Source organism: Vombatus ursinus, unplaced genomic scaffold (genome assembly GCF_900497805.2).
Source record: "Vombatus ursinus unplaced genomic scaffold, bare-nosed wombat genome assembly UNPS02014959.1, whole genome shotgun sequence".
Lineage (NCBI taxonomy): Eukaryota > Metazoa > Chordata > Mammalia > Diprotodontia > Vombatidae > Vombatus > Vombatus ursinus.
Window position 1 is genome coordinate 8,682,490 of NW_020954737.1, and position 19,036 is coordinate 8,701,525.

The 19,036-nt window shown below is 39.4% G+C and overlaps 1 long non-coding RNA gene across 2 annotated transcripts in view; it reads left to right on the forward strand.

The window, feature by feature from the left end:
* Positions 1-91: 91 nt before the first annotated feature.
* The window catches only part of LOC114030452, a 54,787-nt gene continuing 35,842 nt past the window's right edge, over positions 92-19,036 (forward strand). For both annotated transcript variants that reach the window (XR_003567609.1, XR_003567608.1), the window contains exons 1-2: positions 92-652; positions 4,212-4,321. This is a non-coding gene — a long non-coding RNA (uncharacterized LOC114030452). The remainder of the gene's footprint in view (positions 653-4,211; positions 4,322-19,036) is intronic.

Sequence of the window (19,036 nt, forward strand, 5' to 3'; positions counted from 1 at the left end):
GTCATGTAACCTTGCTTGCCTCAGTTTCCTCATCTGTAAAAAGCAAATGGCAAACCAGTCCAGTATCTATCTTTGTCAAGAAAACCCCAAATGGAGTCACAGAGAGTCAGAAACAACTGAAAAATGACTGAACACCAATAAAAACAACAACAAAAAACAAATGATGAACCAGATAACTAGGGAATAGACGAAGATGAAAATGGTCTCCATTCCTTTATCCCTCCAAACAACATGGTTCAGTGGATAGGGCATTGGACTTGGAGTAAGGAAGATCTGGCCTGATTTTAGTACTTACTAGCTCTGCGACCATGAACTGAGCCAGTTTCCTTTTCTGAAAAATGAGAATAATCATACCAATTGTACCTACCTCACAGGGTTATTGTGGGGATGAAACAAAACAATGTTTGTGAAATGCTTTGTAAACCCTAGAGCCCTATATGAATTCCCAGATACTATCAATATTATTTTTATTATTATGAATATAGAGCCACATAAAGAATTTTTATAAAATTTAACTGAAAGAAATGGTCCTCCCTTACTGTGTGGTTGTTATTTTTATATCATTTCTTTGGTTATGTTCATGGAGCTGAGCAACAGAATAGGAATGACTGAACTCAAACCCATCGCTACAACAGAAAAAGAAAACCTCCAAGTAAGTGCCCATCCTCCTACTATTGGGTCAGGAATAAACTCTTTAATATGAAAGGGTAGCACATATATTATTGTTGTTCATACCGTTTGTTGTTGGAACAGATCTAAGTGACCACTTCAAAGGGAAGCAAGGAGCAGGTCAGATGGGAAGAAATGAAACAAAACTTTTAGTAAATGCTTACTTTGTGCCAAATATGGTGCTATACATTGGGGATACAATTAGAAAAAAGGAATTAAAATCTAACCGAAGGAGACAACACAGAGATGAGAGTTCAACTGCAGAGAGGATGTGAATGTCCCAAAGTCTTAAAAATGCTTTGGTGTGGCTGATGGTAAGGCCTAGGGGGGCCTTAGGTTAAGAGGGGTCTAATAGTCACGAACAGATTATATGCTGAAGCAGCAGAGCTAAGAAATTTCATGTCTAGTATGTGAGCTAATTGCTGTTATTGGGCTAAACAAAAATGTACCAGCAACCTTCTAAATTCATCACTCTCTGTTAGCCAAATTAAAGAGACCAAACACATGACACCATTTTGGCAAGGCCAATAGACGCTGAAAGTGCTAGAAATTTCCCTGTGTAGCCTCCATTCCATCTAGTTCAATTCAATTCAATTCAACAAGCATTCATTAAGGGTTTACTATAGTGTGTAAACTATAGCCAAGGATTGTGCTAGATACAGGAGATAGAAAGATAAAATAAAAAACAGCCCCAGTCCCAAAGAGTTTATATTTTCCTACATTCATTATAATCAGGGATGACCTTTGTTAAATTTTGGGGTAAGCAAAGTTTGTGTTCATTGTCTCTCTGCCTTCATTTTTAATTCTGCTTCTCCACTCTGACCCATCTCTCCTCCCCCATCTTCTAGATGCCCTGTGCCCTTCTTATAGCAATTTCCTGCCTGGGCCTGCCGTTGTCAAATAGTGCACAAATTCCAGAATTTTTCTGACTCCTTCCTTCCACCTTTAAAACTTACAGCTCCCTTTCGTTAAGGGTTTTGTACTTTGCTTTGAAGGCAAAAGCTAGTTAATCTTATCAGTTTTCTTGTTTCCCTGGCTGGGGCAACACCTCCTAGAATCTAGGACCATAACATGTGCATTTTGGCAAAGACGTTCTAGAGATGCTGCTTCCATCCTATTCTAAAAAGACTCCATTTTTATGGAATGTTAGCTACAAACATAGCTTTAACAATAGCATTTCATTCTGCCCTGACTATAATACGCTATAATGTTGTGGGTGAAATTTAACAAAGAGGTAAACTTGAGGCAATTCTCTGAGCAAGATAGCATTTATTAACAGGGGCATACTGCCTTCCGATAAAAGGGTCAATGGATTACTTCATTTTTATGCCAAAAACTCAGATCAAGTGTACATCTCCCCTTTTATAGATTTTTGGGGAGTGCAGAACAGGGTAGATGACATAATGGAGTTAAGGAAACATGATTGGCTACAGAGCTGAGGCACAGGGAACAATATGATTGTTTGGAAGTTTGGTAATGAGGGGCTAGCAATGACCCCCTCCTTCTCTCTTGAGATATTGTTTGAGTGTAGGTGCAAGATAGTGGGCCTGATTTTTGGACAGCAAACCAGACATTCTTGAAGGATAGCTTGGTGGTAAAATATTAGACCCTACTCCTTTGTATTCACACGCATGCCCCAAGGTCAGCTAAATTCCTTGAGGCAAGAATAGATCAGTGGTTAGCAGGAGAGCTGGATGTCTAAACTTAACCCATCATAGACCAGCTGAATTCTGAACTAAGTTCAGAGACAAAGAACCATGAGCAGTTACAGGATAAAATTAATTAATTGTAAGCAGGATCAATAAATAAATGATACAGGATCAATCTTTATCACAATAGTAAACTACCTTCTGTTCATAATGGTTCAGGTTTCAGGTGTCATGAAATGAATGCTGGATTTAGAGTCAGAGTATTTGTTTCTAAATCCCAGCTCTCCTATATAATACCTACGGCACCTTGGACAAGTCACTTCACCTCTGTTTGCCAGTTTCCTCAACTGTAAAATGGGAATAATATTAGCACCTACTTCCCAGGATTGTTGCAAGGATCAAATAAAAAAATATTTGTAAAATGTTTACACAGTGCCCGGCACATAGTAGTCACTTTGTAAATGTTAGCAAGAATTACATTTATAGAGTGATCACAATTATCATCACCAAGTGGTGCTGAAACTCTCCGTACTTTGTCAGGCTATCCTTTACAAGGCAGGTTCAGTTTGTTGCTGATGTCATTTATGAAGCCTTTTAATCATAGTAGAACCTACCAAGGCTTGTGTTCCGCTTCAAGAACTCAGGGTTGTTTCAACACCACAAAGAGGCATTGAAGTAGGTCTTTTTGGAGAATTATCATCATGGAGCACTGAGAGAGGAAAAAAAATATGGCTATTTGAGTTTTCTAATTGGAAATTTAGACAGAAAGGAATTTATTATGTGGTATTGTGTAACATGGTCCTTTATATTCAAATAATTTCTCAACTCAATTTGTCCTTACGTACTTGGCAGCTTGGTATAATGCAGTGGCTCACAATTAAGGGGGTCTACACCAGGGCTTCTTAGACTTTTTCTACTTGTGACCCCTTCAGCCCTTCTTAAACTATGAGTCCTGACCATATGGGGTTGCGACCCACAGTTTAAGAAGCGCTGGACTCTACACTATAAATTCTTAAATAACTCCTTAATGAGTAAAAAAAAAAAAAAGAGTACTAAAGTTGGAGTCTAGAAGACCCAAGTTTGAATTTTGGCTCTGCTGCTTATGACATGTACAACTTGGGTCAAACCTTTGGTCCTCATTTTCCCCATATATAAAATGAAGGGGCTCATAGGATCATAAATTTAGAGCTGTAAGGAAACTCAGAGCTCATACAGCCTAGTACCCTTATTTTACAGGTGGGGAAATCAAAGACCATGGAGGTTGAATGACTTGCTCAGGGACACACAGGTAGATCATAAGTGACATGATCTGATTCTAAATTCAGTCTTTTTTCCCAGTATGCCACATTGCTTCTTCAGTGGATCAGAAAGGTTTCAGGCAAGTGTTTCACCTCTCTAGGGAGCTGGTCTAGTTCCCTTTCAGTTCTAAATCTATTATCCTACAAATCCAAAGTAATGACTCCAGTGGTGGAAATTTTAGGCATTGTTACAGTTTGGTTATAGATACTACACCTTGTAGGGGACCATCTACTTATCAGACCAGCCATGATTATAATAGCATTTGGGGAAGGACATCTCAGAGGGAGTGAGTAGGGAGTAGGAGTAGAGAGAAACAGGAAAGAGACAGCTTCTCTGAGCAGCAAATCCCCAAATCTTCACACCTATTATCACCACCACTTTCCCTCCTCCTTTCTCTTCAGCTTGTGGGTATTCTCAGAAGGATGGGGAACATAACTCATAGTCACCCTGGAGAATGACTTGCATTCTCAGTATGTCCAGTCAGCACATGTATATCTCAGCCTCAGTAATCACAAGATTTCAGGGAAAATTAAAAGCAGTTCCTCATTGACGATTGGTTGGGGCCCCTGTTTTTTTTCTTCCTTTTGGGGAAAGGGCATCAAGAAGGAGGGTGAAAGGCAAGAGGCTGATGAGAAATAGAAGAGAAGAAAATGGTGCATGACGGGAGAAATGAAGACAGAAGATGGCAAAAAGTAACCGAAGAGGTAAGCTTCCCCCTAAGGACAGTGTCAGAGTAGCCTCATTAGAGGTAGTGTCAGAGTAGCTTCATCAGAAATTTGGAGTTCTGATGTCTTTAAGGACCTGGAGTAGGTTAGTAGGGAAGTAATGGGGAAGAAGCATGTATGGGAAATAGTGCTGGACCTGGGGTCTGAAGAGGTGGGTTCAAATCCTGGTCTCTATACTTACTCTCTGGGAGGTTATTTTCTCATCTGAAATGTGAGAAAAGGTGGTACAGTGGATAGAGTGCTGGACCTTGAGTCAGCAAGGCCTGAATTAAAATCTGACCTTAGACAAAAATAGCTGTGTGACCCTAGGCAAGTCACTTAACCCCATTTGCCTCATTTCCATCATGAGCTAGAGAAGGAAATGGCAAACCATTCCAGTATCTTTGACAAGAAAACACTAAATGGGGTCACAAAGAATCAGACATGACTGAAATGACTGAACAACAACAAAAACATGAGAAAAGTAATACTGACGTACAACTTTATGGAGTTATTGTGAAGAAAGCAGTTTATACATTTCAAAGTTCTTTTTGGAGATGTGTTATTGTTAAGATCTGCTCCCAAATCTCATTGGGCAAGGCACTTCAGCTCTCTAGGCCCCAGCTTCTTTATCTAGAAAGTGAATGGGTTAGGCCAGGTGGTTCCCAAGATCCTGTCTAGTCCAATGATATTATTTTAAGGATACCTGAGTCTCATTCCCATTGCTTCTGTTCTTTCTCTTTTTTAAATTTTGTTTTTTATTTTCAGTTCCAAATTTTTTTCTTTCCTCCATTCCTCCCCCACCTATCGAGAAAGCAAAAAACATGATACTTTTATGTATGAAGTCATGCAAAACATATTTCTACATTGACCATGTTCTGGAAAAAAAAAGCAAGAAAAAGGGGCAGGTAGGTGGCACAGTGGATAGAGCATCCGCCCTGGAGTCAGGAGAACCTGAGTTCAAATCTGGCCTCAGACACGTAACGCTCACTAGCTGTTGTGTGACTCTGGGCAAGTCACTTAACTCCAATTGCCTTACAAAAAAAAAAAGGCAAGAAAGAGGGAAAAAAGTACATTCTGAGTCTATCAATTCTCTTTCTGGAGGTGGATGGCATTTTTCATCAGGAATCCTTTGGAATTATGATGGATCACTATATTGATCAGAGTTTCTAAGTCTTTCACAGTTGATTTGCTTTATAATATTATTGTTACTGTGTACATTGTTTTCCTAGTTCTGCTCACTTCACTTCATATCAGTTCATATGTCTTCCACATTTTCCTGAAACCATTCCTTTCATCATTCTTACAGCACAATAGTATTCCATTAGATTCATATATCATAACTTGTTCAGCCATTCCCCAATTGATGGGCATCCCCTCAGTTTCCAATTCTTTGTCACCATAAAAACAGCTACTATAAATATTTTTGTACATATTGGTTCTTTTCTTTTTCTTTGATATCTTTGTGGTATAGACTTAGTAGTGATGTTATTGGGTTCAAGGAGTACACACAGTTTCATAGCCCTTTGGGCATAGTTCTAAATGGTTTTCAGAATCCTCTGCCTCTCTTCTCATATAATAGCCATATAATCAGAAGGGAAGAAGAAGACAGCAGGATTAGAAGTTATCTTTCCCTTTAGAGTTTTCTGAGTAGACAATTCTTGCAATCCTCTTAGATACAGAGGTTACTGCCTACTCTATCTACTATGGGGGAGGTAAAGATGAGCATTCAGAAACCTTTGGTTCTATAGGTCCTTTATTCAAGTATCTGCCCTCAATAAGGGATGAAAGCCCATGGTTAGACCTCCAGAATGTGCTTCAGACCAATAGATCAGCAGTGATTCTTTGATTATCCCCATTACCTATGTTATTTTTTAATGAAAAAATTTAAAATGCCAGTGGAATTTTATTTAGTGACAATGAATTTTTATATAAATTATGCAGTATGATGTAATAATAAAATGTGATTTGGTTGAGGAGGACAGTGATGGGGGTAGTGGAGTGAGAAGTCACTAATATATTTATCTAGTTCTTGCATTCTTTATGAAGTCTGAGTTTATATGCAGCATTACAGAACAGACTAGGCCATGTTCCCATGTGTCTAGTCACACGGTGAATACGTAACAGACTTGTGTCATGTGTGCCAGGTGTCATTTATTAGATATCATTATTATTTCTGATCCTGCTTTCCCAAGTGTTTTATACTTTGCAGATGGTGTGCATCTTATGTTCTTAGTATACCTTCTAAACATGTCTGTCATCCTAATAGCTTCTTTTACATATGTGGGAAATTCACTTTTAAACCTCAGAGAGGAAACTTTACTCCTCTAGTTGAGAAGACCTATGAACTCAATTGTGGTTGTAAGATCGGTGATCAGGATAAGGCTTATGTCCCTCACCTGCGCTGGTGCTGCTTGTGTTTGTCTTCTAGCTGGTCGAAATATGACTCTATGCACATGCCATTTGGTAGTTCTAATTAATTAGAGAAAAATATTCAAGAAGTTGCTATTTTTGATAATAAATATATCAGGGATTGCCTCCAATCTAAATATATACAATATCCAAATCTACTCAGCTGTAAGACCTGTTTTAAACAGGGAAGACCTACCTATACTGAAACCACAAGAAACTTGGAAATTAGATGAAGAAGATAAATCTGAAAATCCTGATCATACTGATAACATTCAACATGGCAGGATAAGAGGTGGTAACCCTCATCTCCTCCTCAGATCCATATTTAATAATTCAGGCCTATCTAAATGTCCTTGTTTGTAATCTTAATTCATCCCAAAATCAAGCTGAGATTTTATCTTCTACGCTAAAAGTGGAGCATTTCCTACAAGAGAGATCCAAAATAATGTCTGAACCATGAAACTTTTCCTGAGGAGTATTGAATATGAAACATATTTTTAGAATCTCTGTGGGGATCTGAAAGTGATTGCTTTTTTAAAATTTGGATTATAATTTGGATATACTACATACTAATGCTTTTTTGTGAATGGAATAGCATATATAACCCCCCCCCCACAAATATGTTTAAAAAAGAAACACTAGCCTCAAAGAAAAGAACTGATTTCAGGAAATAAAAATGTGGTAAACCAACCACTTGTTAGTCCTGAAAAAAAGTTACCACCATGACACCTTAAACTTGGGTTGGTGAAAATTTTTGTCAAAATGATAAATCAAAATGATTCAGGTTTTCTTAATCTGAAAAAATAACTTTTCAAGGATTAGCGAGGCAGAAATCAATAAGGGTTATTTGTTGATTCCTGTGAATTGAGCATAAAATATGTTTGTTGTCAGACATTGGCGCTTAGGTGGTTTTCAACATTAAAATTTGTGGTTCTTCAAGTAGAGGAAGTGATGAAAGATGCATATTTTAAAGAAGAGTTTAATGAAATCGAAGGAATTACATGGAAATTATTTTTTAAAGTGACCAAAACCTTTTTTTTTTTTTCTGGAAGGCAGAAAACTAAAAAAGCAAATTTTCATGAAGTTCTTAAATTTTATAAAGTTGTGTGATCTAACGTGTTTCTTAAAGATTCATTTCTTTCCTGGGTTTCACATTTGGACTTCTTCCTGGAAAACCTGTGTGCTCTCAGTGATAAGCACTGGGAACACTTCCATCAAGAAATCTTTACGATTGAAAAGCAATGCCAGGGTAAATGTAGTCTAATCATTTTATTTGTCTACTGCTGGGTATTGAGGAGCAATATTGTAATAAAAACTAACAGGAAATCACCAGTACCTACATTTTTAAAAAGCTAAATGAACACAATTTTGTTTTGTTTACAAAAATGATTTTTATATATAACAATTCAACCTTGCTGCTGAGTTCAGGAGTTGGGGCACTTACTCTCTGTCTCTGCAGGGGTCCCTAGCTTTAAGTTCAAGTATGCTGATCAGGCTCAATCCTGTAACAGTATAGTCTCTAAAGAGAAGGGTCAGGCTATTTTTCTCCTACTTTTTGGCTCTTTATTTCTATGTCCTAGAGCTCCACAGAGATTCACTTAAAGCTGAAGTTTGGCTCATGTCTAAAGTTTCCCCAAAGGAAAGTAGAAAGGTATTCAGTGTGCATAGATCAGGTATAGGACTGCTATTTATTTACTCCACACAAAAGAAATATTTAAAACACAAAAGACTTATAAGCATGAGGTAACAAAGACTTAAACACAAAGCAGCAACTTAGAATTGCTATCATTCTCTATTGGGAGATTAATACTTAAAACATGAAGCATTTTGTGAGATCACTGAATTAGCATTTCACCTTCACCTTGTTACCATACTGTTCAAACAACTACTTGAAGGTCCATGTCTTTTGGCAAGCCAGGTCAGGGTTGGGTTACTCATCCTGTTGGTCATGTTCTACTCCAACAATCATTATAGAATCTCTTATAGTGTAGACAGTACCAACTGAAGGGCCTAGTATCTCCTGAGTTAGCCATGATCCAAAGTCCATCTCTAAGTGTCACAATTCGGGTATCTATTCTCAGAGAAAGAAACACAAAGCAGAAGAGATAGACAGAGGCCTGAGAACTAGGCTCAGGTAGTACTTAAGTTCCTTTGAAGCTGAAATACTCACCAGGGATGGGGAAGGAAAATCCCAGAAAGAAAGTTACATGGCACATCTTCAGAAGAGACCACCAAGGGGTAGGGTCAAACCTTTCAAATTTAACAGAGGGTGATTCTTTCTCAGTCAGTAAGCAATTCTTGCTGATGCATCTTTGATGAAGCACCCCACCACTCCCACACAGAATAGGGAAGTGAAGAAAAGGTTGCACCTGGAACCAAACCAGAAACCTTTGGTTGCACATGTTTATTTATCAAGGGGTCCACTTGAAAAGGGACAAGGCAAATGTGTCAATGGAGAGACAAGGACAGCACATGTGGCATTGTAAGGGTACCAAGCATGTTCCATGGTTTGAACTCTAGCCAGAGTTAATGGGAGAGGGTTCACCTGGATCACATCTGTTACATATAAAACTGTGATTTTCATGAACATGATTCAAGATAGACAAAATTTGAAGCCAGAATTGAAATCAGCACAAAAAAGATTCATCTGTTTTTATGGGTATGACTGGAAAAAAGTCTGGTTTTTTGGTTCTTTAATGGGATGGAGGTTAGATCATTTTTTATTAAAATATACCAGATGAAGAGGTTTTTTTCAAATTGAGACAAAAAGTAAAGTTAGTATTTTCCCAGTTGTACAAGTGTATGTGACACTTTTACCATTTATTCATTGTCAAGATACTAGAAGACACCCTGTTTTCCAGAGCTAAGGCCCAGCAAGCAAGTTGTGCCCAGATCTTGACATAACAGCAATCCTTTGCACTCACCCTTTGGATGATCTCACCCTCTGGCAAAATCACATAACTATTGTATTGTTTTGACCAGCACCAGGTATTCTCTGAGCTCGGACAAGTACCTGTGTTCTGGTTATGCTATAAATCAAACTTATTTCATTGTTGCTGTTACCCCTCATTGTCAGGGCTACAGCTCACTGTGCAACCATTGGTATTAGTATTGAGATCTCCCCAGACTGCCTTGGGTTCCCCTACTAGAGATGGGATCCCAGCACATGTGTCTAATTTGTTTCCTTGCTTGCAAGCCATTTCCCTCACTTTGAAATTAAATTTCTGTTTGATTTCTGACTTTCCTTTCTCTAGTGTGCTCTGTTCAGCTCTGGCTACACACAGGTTAGAGGCCAGTTCAGTCCAGTTGACATCACCAATCAATTAACAAGTATTTATCACATGCCTACTACATACCATGTGCTGTATTTGGTGCTAGGGATACAAATGTAAAGAATGAGAAAAATCATTCTTCTGAATGAGCTTACATTCTCACAGAAGAGACAAAAAGTACAAATAGAAATATATATATATATTATGTATAGCATGAAGTTAATATTTATTCATATGCACATATATTCAAGGTGATTAATCAATCAACTAACATTTATTAAATGCCTACTATATGCCCAGCACTGTGCTAAGCAGTTGAGATACAAAAGGAGGCACAAGATAGTTCCTGCCATCAAGGAGCTTACAATCTAATAAAGGGGAGATAAAATGCAAATGAATATACAAAGTAAGCTATATACAGGATATTTGTTGTTTAGTTGTTTCAGTTGTATCCAACCCTTTGTGACCTTATTTTGGGGTTTTCTTGACAAAGATACTGCAGTAGTTTGCCATTTCCTTCTCTAGCCCATTTTGCAGATGAGGAAACTGAGGCAAACAGGGTTAAGTGACTTGCTCAAGGTCACGCAGCTAGTAAGTGAGGCTGGATTTAAACTCAGAAAGATGAGTCTTCCTGACTCTAGGGCTGGCACTGTGCCACCTAGCTGCCCCATGAGCTATGCATAAAAAATATTAACCTGGCAGCAGGATGAAGGATGGATTGGCAAGTACTTGAAGACTGTTATGTGGAAAAAAAATTAGATTTACTCTTATTCACCCCAGAGAGCAGAACTAGGAGCAGTGGGTGGGTAGAAGATGCAATGAGACAGATTTGGGATTGATGTAAATGAAAATCTCCTAACAATTAGAGTGATAGAAAAGTAGAGCATGCTGCTCCAGTGAACATGGGTCCCCTTCTCTAAAAATCTTTGAACGAAGACTGGAGAATCACTCCAAGAGTATGTTGTAGAGGACTTCTTGCATTGAGATTCTGTTAGCTATAATCTGTGCATTATATATCATTCATTAGACAATAGATCGAGAGTTGGAAGGGAGCTCAGTAGTCCAGTACAACATTTCATTTTATAGATGAGGAAACTGAGGCCAAGGAAAATTAAGTGATTTGCTCATGTTCACAAAAGGTGGTAAGTATCAGAGGCAGGATTTGAACCCAGGTCCCCTGACTTCACAGCCATTGTGCTTTTCACTATACCATATTGCCTCTTGGCTAACTTAGTTTTAATGAACTTGAATTGTATTGCCAATTCATTATTCAAAAATTAGCATGTAACTGCATCTTTGTTCCTAAATTAAAAGGCAGATAACATAAAGAATAATTAAAATGCCAGCAGGAGGGATCAATAACATTGATGAATATTGAAATGTTGAAAAAAAAGTAGGAATTGATCGATCAATGAGTATTTATTCAACTCTTACTTTGTGGTAGGCACTGCTAGGCACTGGGGATATAAATACCAAGAGTTAACTGATTCCCACTCCTAACTTACATTCTGAAGGTGGAGACAAGAAGTACACATAAAGTATATGCAGAATAAATATAAATAAAATTAACAAGATTGTTGGAGAGTGTGGAGGGCACTAACTTATAGGGAGTCAAGAAAAGCTTACATCTTCATCTTGGAAAAAGAGAGGGATTATATGAGGCTTAGGTGAGAGGGAATGCATCCTAGCCATGAGGATTGGCCAGTGCAACGGCGGAGACATTGAAGGTAGAGTATCATGTATGAGTTACAGAGAGAAGGCCTTTTGGACTGGATTTCAGTGTGGGTGGGCAGCTAGGTGGTGCAGTGGATAGAGTTCTGGGCCTGGAGTCACTGGCCTGTGACACTTACTAGCTAAGTGACCCTAGACAAGTCACTTAACTCAGTTTCCTTATCTGTAAAATGAGGTGGAGAAGGAAATAACAAACTACTCCAGTATCTCTGCCAAGAAAACCCCAAATGGGGTCACAAACAGTCAAACATGACTGAAAATCAACAGAGGATGGGAAAGAGAATAATGTCCACTGAAGACAGAAAGATAGGTAGGGGCCAGGTTGTTGTTGTTGTTGTTTTTTTGCTGAGGCAGTTGGGGTTAAGTGACTTGCCCAGGGTCACACAGCTATTAAGTATCAAGTGTGTGAGACTGGATGTGAACTCAGATCCTCCTGACTGCAAGGCTGGTGCTCTATCCACTGTACCACCTAGCTGCCCAGTAGGGATTAGGTTTTGAGGGTTTTTAGAGACTAAACGGAGGAATTATATTTGATACTTAAAGCAATAGGGAGCTGTTGATTGAGTAGGGAAATAATCTGAAGGTAGTTAGCCATGATCTGACCTCAGATTATATTATAAATAGTAATGATCAAAACTGAGATGTAGTATACTGGATAGAGAGTCTGTCATGGAGTCAGGAAGACCTGGGTTCAGGTCACCCACTGGCTGTGTGACCTTAGGCAAGTCTCTTAGTGCTTCATGCAACTCTTTAAGACTATAAGTGGCAAAACAGGAACTTATCTGGGTTGGTAGAAGGAGTTTGCAATAACAATGAACTTGTAGTTCCCCCCAAAATTATTGACACTGTCTGGTACTGGATAAAAATAATAAAAAAGTTGATCAGTGAAGCAGATTAGACAATCAAGAGTTCATTTAGGTCATGCCCATTAATCAGTTGGTATCACCTAGGGCTCTAACCTGTCCCCTCTTCTCCCCTTATACTATTTCATTTGTTGATCTCATCAACTTCCACGGCTTCAATTATCTATCATCTCTATGCTGGTGATTCTCAAAATCCACTCATCTAGTCCTAATTTCTCTCTGGACCACCAGGCTTGAATCTCCAACTGCCTACTCGACATTTCAAAATAGATGTCCTATAGACAACTTAAATTCAACATTTCTGAAAGGGAATTCATTGTTTCTCCTCCCTAACCAGCTTCTCTTTCTCATTTCCCTATTACTATCAAGGGTACCACCATCCTTCTAGTCACCTAGGCTTGCAACTTAGGTATCATCCTCTCCTGCTCACTTTCTCTCCCCCTTCCCCCAATCCAGTCTGTTGCTAAGGCATGTTGATCAGGCCCTCATCACCTCACACCTGGATTATTGCAGTAACCTGCTGGTTGGTCTCCCTGCCACAAATCTCTCCCCACTCCAGCTGCCAAAGTGATCTTCTTAAAACATGGGTCTAACCATGTCACCCCCTTACTCTCTTCTCATCTATTCCTACTTGCTTCCCTGGCTTTCTTTAAATCTCAATTAAAATCTCATATTTTACAGGAAGCCTTTCCCAACCCCTTTTAATTTTAGTGACTTCCTTCTCTTAATTATTTCCTATTTATCTTTAATATAATTTTTTACATATTTGTTTGCTTATTGTCTCCCCTATTAGACTGTGAGCCCTTGAGGGAGGGACTGTCTTTTGCCCCTTTTTATATCCCCAGAGCTTAGTACAGTGTCTGGCACATAGTAGGCATTTAATAAACATTTATTGACTGACTGATACAATAAACTCCAGCAGCTCCGTATTACCACTAGAATTCAATATATGGCTTAGATCGTGGTGCCATATGGGCACCTATGGTTGAATAGGACCTTCCTTACCACTCGAGAAACAGAGAGCTACTCTTTCCAAAGATAGAGCCTGTACAAACTAGGAAGCCAATGGAAAGAGACTGCTCCCCAGTATGTTGTAGGGGAGCAGGATGTCTTCTCCCAGAATTTGAGCCCTGCCATTTGCCATATGGGTGCTTCCGTCTTATGTGATTTGGGCAAGTATAATAAAGCCCACACCAACTCTATGCTGTTGTTATCCCCATTTTACAGATGGGAAAGAGAAGGCTCAAAATTATTTGTCTCATAATTACCCAGTATGTAGTAGTGGTGGTAATTATACCAATTACAACAATTTCAAATCTATTGCTTTTACTACTCTACTAGATTGCGTTCACATGGGATTCTATATGAATCTGAGAAACCCATTTTGGCAGTTTAATAATTTAGATAGAGGTCCTTAGGACTTTACGTGAAGTTCAATTTAGTTTAAAATCAGCCATCTGTGAGAGTGTAGGGGCCAGAAGACTGCACTGGATATGTAATTCTAGTTTAGGGATTCTGTAATCGTTTTCCTTCCCAAGAAATACAATTTTTTGTTGCTAGAAGGTCTAGGCAAAAAGGGAGAGAAAGTACAAGTCCAGTTTCACTCTACTGACTATACAGAGCTCAATGAATTGATAAATGTGGTTCCTTGAGGATAGACATAAAGTATATCACAGTATTTGCAAATTTTCCTATTTGGAGTGATATTCTGAGTACATTCCCTGTTAAGAGGGAGTATTATATAAATTCTGATTTCATGAGGGTGATACATGCAGTTAGGAAAATGGTATTGTCAGGGAGAAACGCACATCTCGGTGTTTTGGTAAGTGCTTAACAAAAGGCTTTCTGGAAAAAATGTGTTCAGGACACACTTAAGATTAATCTTCATTATTAATCTTTTCTTGAGTCTGGACAATCAACAAAACAACAAATCAAGCCCTGATTCGTAGTGTTTGCCAGTTTCTGAGGTGTAAATGCTCACATTGAAAATTTAGCAATTGCTTCTCTGGTCCAAGCTGGCTCCCACACACCCTTGACACATCTGATCCAAGGGCTGAGGTTGCCTTAATTGGCCTGAACACCCCTGCATCAAGGCCTCAGGCAGAAGAGGGGATATGAAACTGGTAGGGAGGGTGGGAGGAAGAGTCAAGAAAAGGGTCATGTTTTCCGGGTGTGGTGGGTGTGTTTTTTTCTCTTCCCCTACTGTTATCATTGTGGTAAGCACATTATGGTGGTTGAATACTCGGGAGAGGAAGCCCTGGAACTTCCTGTTGTCTTACTTACTCTGCAAAGTGTAATTCTGAAAAAAGGGAAGAAAAGAATAAAAAAAGGGAAACTTCTCTGGTTTGGGGGAATCCAGCCTCCACCCCCGGGATCTGTCAAAACTGCCTTGTTCCTGAAGGTTAAGGAGAAGGGAGATTGTTGGGAAAGGGATTGTGTTCCTGAGCAAAATGGGAAATGGAAATTTAATCAAATTTAGAACTGGAGTCCTAAAATACTCATCAAAGGTGACCTTTAAAATAACTCTGATTTAAATTGATGTAGTACTCCGTAGTTTACCAAGCACCATATTAGTCTTGTTAATATCACTTTTAGTAGGTCATATCCTTGCTCAAAATTTTCCAGTGATTCTCTGTTATCTACTAAAGCAAGTCTAAACAACTTGACTTGCAAGATATCTGTAGATATCCTGGACTCACCCTACTTGTTAAGTTGTATTTCTCACTTTCGTTGTTCTTTAGTCATTTCCGACTCTTCTTGAACCCATTTGGGCTTTTCTTGGCAAAGATGCCAGAGTGGTTTGCCATTGCCTTCTCCAGCTCATTTTACAAATGAGGCAACTGAAGCAAATAGGGTTAAGTGCCTTATCCAAGGTCACACAGCTAGGAAGCATCTGAGACCAGGTTGAATTCAGGTCTTCCTGACTCCAGGCCTAGTGCTCTGTCCCCTGTGCCACCTAACTGCCCTACTTTATCTCTCACTACTTCCCAAAATAAATCTTTCTTTCTCCTTTTCTCACTATCCCCCTAACATATTAATCCTCACCTCTCTACTTGTGGTCATCCTGTTTGAATAGCCTGTGATGCCCTTGGCACTTATTTCTATCTATCCAAATCCAATGTTTTGGAGTCAAAAATCTTCCCTTGTTTTCTGCTCAGACTATATGCCTTTCCTGAATTCTATAGAAAGGAGAGTCTTTGGTGTTTGCTTCTGCCCCCTTAGGAAGTAGTGATCGATAATAAATGGTGAGGAAAAAAAGAAAGGAGGAGGAGGTAGAGGAAAAGAGACTGAAGGTTTCAGGCTTTGAGCCACTAGCCAGATGGAACCAATGGCCACAGGTATTGCTTATGACTGCTTCGGCATTCTCCAGGCAAGACACGCTGAGACTGAATATGTTAAAAGACATTGGCACTCTGAAAGCAGAATTCGATGGGAAGACTATATTTAAAGCTATTAGCACCTCTGCAAACCAGTCTTCATGTACACTTGTGGAATGACAGAAATAGAACAATAGATTTGGAATGTATCCTGAGAAAAACTCATATGATGTTATCTAAACACAAGGCCTGACACCCTAAAATATCTATAGAAAAATGAACACTTTGGGGCAGCTAGGTGGCACAGTGGATATTACACAGGTCTTTAAGTCAGCAGGACCTGAGTTTAAATGTGGCCTCAGACACTTACTAGTGAAGTGACCCTGGGCAAATCACTTAATCCTGATTGCCCCCCCCCCCCCCCCAGAAAAGATAATACTTCCTTGCCAAAAAGGAGGAAGAGGATTTTTTTTCATTAAATTTTTTGTTTCATTAATTTTTTTTTTGGCAAGGCAATTGGGGTTGAGTGACTTGCCCAGGGTCGCACAGCTAGTAAGTGTCAAGTATCTGGTCTGAGATCGGATTTGAACTCAGGTCCTCCTGACTCCAGGCCGGTGCTCTATCCACTGTGCCACCTAGCTACCCCTTCATTAAATTTTTTGAAAAATTTGTCTTTTAATCTAAAAACTTGTCATTTCAAAAGTCATTTCTCCTGTGACAAAGAAAAGCAATTAAGCAAAAAACATTAGATACAGATAACAAATCTGTCAGTGTGCATCATCTTATCTTTTCTACCTTCACATCTCTCAAATAAAGAGGAAGACGACTAATAGATCATAGCAATGAACATCATAAATGAGTCAAAAACCTACAGAAAATACTTTTGGAATGAGGAGATCTCACTTCTCCAAACAAGTAACGACCAATAACAGCTTCTTGCAGATGGATTTGCCTAATGTGATTGAAAGTGGTCACATTACTGAGGCTTCACTCGCGGGGTCGATGCAGCCTCCCCGCATGGAAAGGCCAAGGACCCTGCTTCCAGCTGAGTCATGATGACACATAATGGGGGTGTCTTGGAGAGACTATGGAGCATGGGCACTCCTTCTGTAACTGTTCCCATGTAGTTTGTAGGGGCCCTTTTCCACTGGCTATGTAGCTGAAATTGGATATGTTTTCACGAAGGCTGAGTCAACGTTAGCTTCACCCTTTACCTCATGCTCACTGTAGTTGAGCTCTGGTGATGTGACTTCTTCACTCATAGCCCCTGAGACACAATGCTGTAGGGGGAGAGGCCTTGGAGCCATCCTCCCTCTGAGTCCATATGGGCCTACGAAAGGACTTTGGTTCTTTTCTATACCAAATGAAGGGAGTGTATCTTCCAAGATCACAAGTTTCAAAAGGTCAGGAGAATGAGCCACAGGAATTTGAAAGCTGGAGTCCAGGCCAGGGATCTCAGTGAGCTCAGAATCGATTCCCCAAGGAGCAGGGAGTGACCAGGCCAGTAGAAGCTAAGATGAGGACTTATCCGGCAGTCAGGCCACATCTGGACATGAACTTGGTGGGACCAAGTTGTAGAAACTGAACTAAAAATAGGTCCTCAAGGTGTTGGGGAGAAATGTTTGTCCATTTGTCCTTGCTATGTCTTTGAAGCAAATCTCTCTTTGTAAGAGATGATTGGTGTTAAGTGGTTAGATAGAACTGACAGCTTGTCACTAACAACGGGGAGAATATAATCAGTAGAGGCTCAAACTAATGACAGGAGAGAGAAGAGCACATACACTGTCAGAAAGCTGATAGCTACAAGAGATGGAGCATCTTCTCAGAAACAGCAGTTGATGTGATGATGTGATGCAGTTCTCTTGCCTTTGATCTCTTCGCTGTATATTCCTAGTAGCTGTGTCACCAGATCAGAGTTAGGCACATCTTAATGGCTTTTGGGGTGTGGTTCCAAATTGCTTTCCAGAATGATTGAACCAGTTCTCAGCTCCAACAGTGTGCCTCTCCTGCATAGCGTAGCCCCTAGGCTAACAAGCATGATTTTCCTTTTCTGTTTTCTTTGCCAATTGGATGAGAGAGAAAGTAGAACCTCAGAACTTTTAAAAGTTTTATTTTAAAATGTTAACTTATCATGAAAGCTAAAGGGTCACAATACACTCTACCTAATACACTTGAATTAAGTTTCTGCTGGGCAGCTAGCTGGTACAGGGAATAGGGTGCTGGGCCTGAAGTCAAGAAGACTGGTCTTTCTGAGTTTTAATCTGGCTTTAGGCACTTACTGACTACATGACCCTGGGCAAATCACTTAACCTTCTTTGCCTCAGTTTATTTATCTGTAAAATCATCTGGAGAAGGAAATGGCAAATCACTCCATTATCTTTGTCAAGGAAACCCCAAATGGGGTCATGAAAACTCAGACACACCTCAAAAACAACTGAACAACAAAGTTTCTTCTGTTGACGAAGGAAATTTTCTAAAATAGAAGTTGAACTGGTAGTTTCAGTATATAATAAATAACAAATAGTTCCACTTACATGCAGGGCCTTGGTCCATTATTTAATCTTAGTCCAAAAATTAATACATGAATGTCACCTAAAATCTTGAAGTGGACTATAGCAGTCACATGACATTGGCCACCAAAGATCATATACTGTCAATAAGCCAACTATTACAAGTGATAGTGCATATACTCAGCAATAGCTATTGGTGTTATGTACCCCAGCTCTACCAAGAGACATGTATGTGATGGGAAGGCTGCCCTATTTATGTCCTGCTGACCATTGAGGAACAGGAGAATGGTGCCTACCCATTTATATACCTGCAGGTATTACCAGGACCAGATCTTGGCATTCCTCACCATGACTATTTTCTCATTTCTTGTTGCCTCAGTGCACTGAGATCAACTGGTTTGGTAGTCCTGAGACTAGACTGCTGTTACAGCATACTTTCGCATAAAGATTATGGAAGTACTGTAGCTGTTGTATGCCACAATCAGAATATGATAAATTAAGTAACACCTGGATCTTGCTTCATATAGGTCTCACCTTTATGCTCCCATCAAGGTCCTATTTCCAGTTCTGACTGATGGTACACATGATAGAGGCCCAACAGGGCAGCAAA